Genomic DNA, 5,947 nt, shown 5'->3' on the forward strand with positions numbered 1-5,947 from the left:
TATAAACAGGAAAGAAACTTTTTATTACTTGTTACATGAAAAGATTTCATAATGTACTTATTCCATTGACTTACTGTGGACATTTTTAAAGACTATTAGGCTTATTAGTAGAACACTACTTGGTTTGACATCTGTCATTTTAATTATGCTTTCTATATTTTAATGGGTCCTTGTTATCTTTTATTTATTTTGCCTTTGGATGAATGGACTATGCCCATTTGCTTTTATCTTTTACCTATGATTTGTAAGGTTAACATCCTGTTTTAAAGATAATCTTACATGATTATATTAAACATTAAGATTCTTTTTACTTAATTATGCCAACAGTAACTGTTGACTTCCTCTGATGGATGTCAAAGAATTTAGCACTGATGACATCCTCAGCTTTGCTATTTCCCTTTCATATTCTGCATTATATTCATCTGGAGTTTAAATCTCCTTTTAGAGAAAGACTTTACATTGCATTAGGTATGTTTTATAAGATTTGTTGCCATAATTACCCTCAATTATTTAATTTTTTCTTCCTATTATTTAGTGATTTAGAGGTTGGTATGTTGTTTGTGCTTTATTTATTCTATAACTTTGGATAGTTTCAGTGGTTATAATCACTTTCTCAGTCACTACTTCCTAATGAAGAATGCAATTGCTTATTCATCTCTTGCGGCGGCTTGCTCGGTCGGTAGAGGTGGGGTCTGGCTGCTGACGAGGGGTCGGTCCAGCTCTGGACGAGGGGTCGGTCCCGCTTGGGACGAAGGGTCGGTCCCACTTGGGACGAGGGGTCGGTCCGGCAGCAGACGAGGGATCGGTCTCACAAGGGGTTGCGCGGTTCGGCTGACGGGGTCGCCCGGCGAAGCCGGCGACGAAGGGGTCGCCCGGAGAAGCAGGCGACGAACTGGGGACAAGGGAGGCCAGGCCCTTGTTGGGGGCTCTCAGGACTGGAGGGCGCACGGCAGAAGAACTACCGCGGAGACAAGGTAAACACACAAGTCCACTTTATTGAGGGAGAGGCAACAGTTTTATAGGGGCTGGGGAAGGCTGATTGGTTGAAGCCACGCCCTGTTCTGATTGGTTGCCAGCGAAAGGTCAGTGGGCGGTACTGGACGGGGGAGGGGTGGTGGTTAGGGATTGGCTGTCGCTGTTGCTGGGGGAAGGGGCAGGGTTTAGGGATTGGTGGCTGCTGTTGCTGGGGTGGAGGGCAGACTTGAGTTTCCCGCCCACGCCTGACTGTTGCTGCTGTCGGGGGAGGGGAAAAGGGCAGACTGGAATTTTCCGCCCTGTGCCTGCGCAGGGAGAAAGAAGAAGAAGGGTGCCGCCCCACAGGCATCGGGTGGCGCCATCCGGGAGGAGGGGCGGCCGCAGAAGCATGGCTGCGAGAAGGGGAGACCCGAGGGCACTCTGCGCCCATGCTGAGCTTCCTTCAGGGGTGGCGGTGAGTCCGACCAGCCACCCTATTATGGGGGCAGCGGCTTGGCCTGCCGCGGCCGCTCCCCCGCCGGGCCACACTTCAGCCCGAGGGGTGACCGCAATCTCTTAATTGTTTAGAGTCCATTTATAATGTATATTGCTGGAAAACAGACTTGAGTGATAAATTTTCTAAAAATTTGCAGATCTGAGAATGTTCTTTTCCTCCCTTCTAAAAAGAATAAGCCCTTGGCTTGGGATATAATATTTGAGTCTATAATCATTAGGGATGTATGAGGCTTCAAATAACAAAAATCACAATTACAGGTGTTTATTTTTCTCATGTAACAAGGAGTCTGGAGGTGTGCAGTTGCTGACCTTGGCTCAGCCACTGAGCAATGCCATAGCCGACGCCCCTGAGCACTCGTCGTATATCCTTCATTGTTCCAACATGGCTGCTGCAGCTCTAGCCATCATGTCTGTGGCTGGCAGGTTAATGGTCCCCAAAGATGTCCATGTCCTAATCCCCAGAGCCTGTGAATATGTTAGGTTGCATGGCAAAGGGGGATTAAAGTTGCAGTTGGAACTAAGATTGCTAATCAGATGATCTTGAATTGGGGAGAGTATACTGGATTTCTTCGGAGGTATTACATCACTATCTTCTTATTAGTCAATTCCCCAGAGAAAAAATATGAATCTACCTGGATTTTGACGCGTGTTTAAAGTAAACATGTGGAAAGCAGACATGGCGCAACTGATAGAGCATCCGCCTACCATATGGGAGGTCCAGGGTTCAAACCCAGGGTCTCCTGGCCCATGTGGTGAGCTGCCCCATGCCTAATGTGCACAAGGAGTGCCATGTCACGCAAGGGTGTCCCCTGTGTAGGAGTGTGCCCCGCATTAAGCTGCCTGTGCAAAAAAAGTGCAGCCCACCCAGGAGTGACACCGCACACACGGAGAGCTGATGCAGCAAGATGATGCAACAAAAAGAGACACAGATTCCCAGTGCTGTCGAGAATGCAAGCAGACACAGAAGAACACATAGCAAATTGAGAGAGCAGACACCTGGGGGGGGTGGAGGGAGGAGAGAGGAGAGAGAAATAAAAATTAAATAAATCTTAAAATAAATAAACACGTGTGTATATGTGAAACTTATAAGGTATTAATTGGAAAACATTTATTAGTAGATGTCCTGGACTTGATTTCTATTAGATTTGTTTAGAAGATTGCAACCTCTCTAAATTTCCAGCCTCATGACTTTTTTCATTTAGTTTAACTTTTTGGTAAAATTTTATTGAGAACTTATTATGTGCCAGGTACTAAAAAAATTTTTCCGTAGTTTTGTCTTTTTTTTTTTTCACTCTTTTTTACTTTTGCTGCCTTGTCATTCTGGAATTGCTGCTCTTTTAAGGTGAGAATTCCAGGTTGTGACCTTTAATGCTCTTTGTTATTAAAAAATAATCTATTTAAATCCCCCATTTTGAATATCTTCCCAGGTTCATCTTATATTTCACTGGTTTATGGTTCATGGAATTTTAAATCTTTTCTTTTTCTACACAACTTATGTTTTATTTTATTGCATCTTTCTCTTTTTTCACTCCCTTTTTACCCCAGCCCATTAAAATAGGTTCCATATTCTGCTTTTAACTCATTAAGAATATAAAGTGAAGACTTGTTCTTTAAACTCTTATATTCCATTTCTAATTTGCCTCAGATTTTTAAAAGACTCCAAGTTTTTTGGTGTTGTTCAGTTATTTGTGATATTGACTTGCTCCACTTTGATATCGGTACTTAAAGTTCTGATGGGAGAAATTCCCAGAATCCTGTTTGAATGTAGATAAAAATATACAATCTAAAACAAGAGAACACTACCTGGGAAGCAGGAAATGTCCCAATCACTTCTCCAGCCCAAAGCAGATCTGATAGAAATTCAGGTCACCATTCCTGTTTTGGAGATGTGGATATTTTCAGAAAGCACTCTCTGGGACCAGAGCTAGGGGCAAGATTAATTTGATTGGAGGAGCAGGACTTGGGAACCCCTTGCTCCATGTTGTAGAAAATCCCATCTCATCTGACTCTGAAGTAAGAAGTTAAAGGATAGACAAGGGTAGGAACAAATAGTGGAGCATTTATCCCTCCTGTTGTGAACAGGGGGAGACAGACAAATTCTTATTAAAATCCAGAATTTTACAGTTCTTATTGCTTATATTAAAAATATAATTTTTATTGATTTTTAAAAGATGGTTTCATAGTTATTTTACTGAGAGGAGGCTCCTAGCATTTCCATTCACTCCACTAACATTATATATTAAAGACGATGGTATGGGGGGAACGTACTATCAAGGATGTCCTAGCAAGCCACCTTCTTTGTAGACTGCAGGAAGGAATGAAGACAATTGTGGTCATTTTATCTCCTTTGTGACAGAAGCTCCTGGTCTCTTATCTAATACTCCTTCTCTCCTTCTTTCTTACTAACAGAACTTTAATTTTATTTGGCGTAGCATATGCCTAATTGAAACATGAAGCTTCCCAGCTCCTCGCAGCCAGGGGTGGTTATGTGACATAGTTTTGGACAATTATATATAAGTAGAAGTACTGGGTGGCATTTCAAGAAAAGGTTCCTTAAAGGGTTCTGACTCAGCTGGGAAACACCACTTTTATCCTGTGCCCTTCTCCTTCTTCTTGTCTGAAATTCATAGACATGATGACTGGTACTTGGACTAATAGTTTGAGAATTTAAGAACCAGGCCCTGGCATGAAGACTAAGGAACAGACCCTAAGTCTTGGTGATGTGTACCCCAATGACATTCCTGGATTGCCCACTTTCTTTAAACCCCTGTTGAAGAAGTGTTCTGTTATATGCAGCTGAATTCTTTCCCAGTTGATATATTTTGTTACGAATGAAGAACCATCTTCTTTCATATGCACTAATTCTGACAAATGTCTTTTTATTATTGGTCAATTTGCATACCCATAACTTTCTGGCAATCAATTCTTAACATTTCTAGGATCATGAGTTATATAATACTGCATATGATGTTATTCTGATTCCTTCACAAAAGACTTTGCAAGCCTTGGAGATAAGGTTTAGGAAAATGATTAGAAAATGAAGACAGTCCTCTATTACTGAGTTTCAGAGCAAAGGGAAAGAAACAAGACTATATAGTAATGGAAGACTCACCAGTGCACGTGGAATTTTAATGGTGTCCAAATGCAGCATCATTCAAAACCATTAGGATTATTGACTTCAGATATTAAGAGGGGGCTAGTTATGTAGCCTCTATCTTCCCATCACTCATTTAGTCAATTCATTAAAGCCTGTTGTCTCTCCTAGTTGCCTCATCATGAGTCTCCTTGTTTTATTATGTGAGTTGGCTCATAGACCTCTTTCACAATTTTCATTGGTTTTTGAATGCTCCTGAAGTACCAGTTTTGATCAGCGTATCTGCGCTTAGGACTTTAATAAAGCAACTTGAATAAAAGAAGAAAGTAGGAGAATAAGATGGGATAGGGCGGTAGGGGGAGGAAAAGGCGGTCGGAGGAAATTCCTCCGGGTGCCTGTGTTCCTGGAAAGAACCAGCAGGTGGTAGCAACACTTCGTGGGAAAGACCCAGCACTGCTCTGTTAGAACAAAACAATAGAATTCAAAACAACTCCTCGGTTAGAAAAGAGGTTAGGGGTGGGCGGAAACCTGTTCCCTGGCGGTGCGCCCTTGTTCCTCACCCCGCTCTCGCCCCCCTTTCCAGGCACCAGCTGAAAGTACCTTCTACTGCTTCTCATTACGGTGGGGAGGTTCCCTCTGAGAACGTACAAGGGAGGAGGCAACCAGAGGTGCAACGACTTGCCCAAGAATTATAAGAGCCAGGCACCAAATCAAGACGTCCCCCTTTCAATTCCAGGCTTCCTAGTCAGAAACCCAAAAAGTGATCAAGATCCCGGGACACGAAAAGAGGGGAGAGAAAGCCCAGAGCCCTCCTCAGACGCATCTCTCTTGCTGCCTACGACCTCGTCCCCACCCTGTAGACCCTTCTAGATTTGTCTCCCTCCTTCCCTCCCTTCTTTTCCTTCTTTTTCTTCCTCTCAGCAGCTCCCGCCCACCTAAGTTCAAACCTGAGTAGGAGCGCCACTGTTTTAGTTTCCAGAGTTATAGAGGGAAAAGAGGGAGGCGTGAGGGTGTGTGCGCACGTGTGCGTGTGCGTGTGCGTGCTGGGGCCAGGACGCGGCCGCCCGCCAGGTGTGCTTTATTCTCTGGGGTCAGAGCCCAAGGCCTAGGGCTTTTAAACACATCTCCCAGCCCCTTTCCCTTCGAGCCTCCTCCAGGCGGGTCGCGCTTGCCATTCCTCGCCGCCCACGTTCCACCCACCCCCGCCAAATCCGAGGAGGAGGCAGCCCCCACCCCGCTCCAGGGCGGGGCCCCGGGGCGAGTCCTGCGCCCCCTCCTCTCTTCCCGGCTGGGCGCGCCGGGGCGGAGGAGCGGGCTTCGCACACCCGCCGCCTAGGCCGGGAGGGCGGGCTCGACTCCCAGGAAGAAGCGAGAGGGAGGGCG

Source organism: Dasypus novemcinctus, chromosome 5, assembly GCF_030445035.2.
Source record: "Dasypus novemcinctus isolate mDasNov1 chromosome 5, mDasNov1.1.hap2, whole genome shotgun sequence".
Lineage (NCBI taxonomy): Eukaryota > Metazoa > Chordata > Mammalia > Cingulata > Dasypodidae > Dasypus > Dasypus novemcinctus.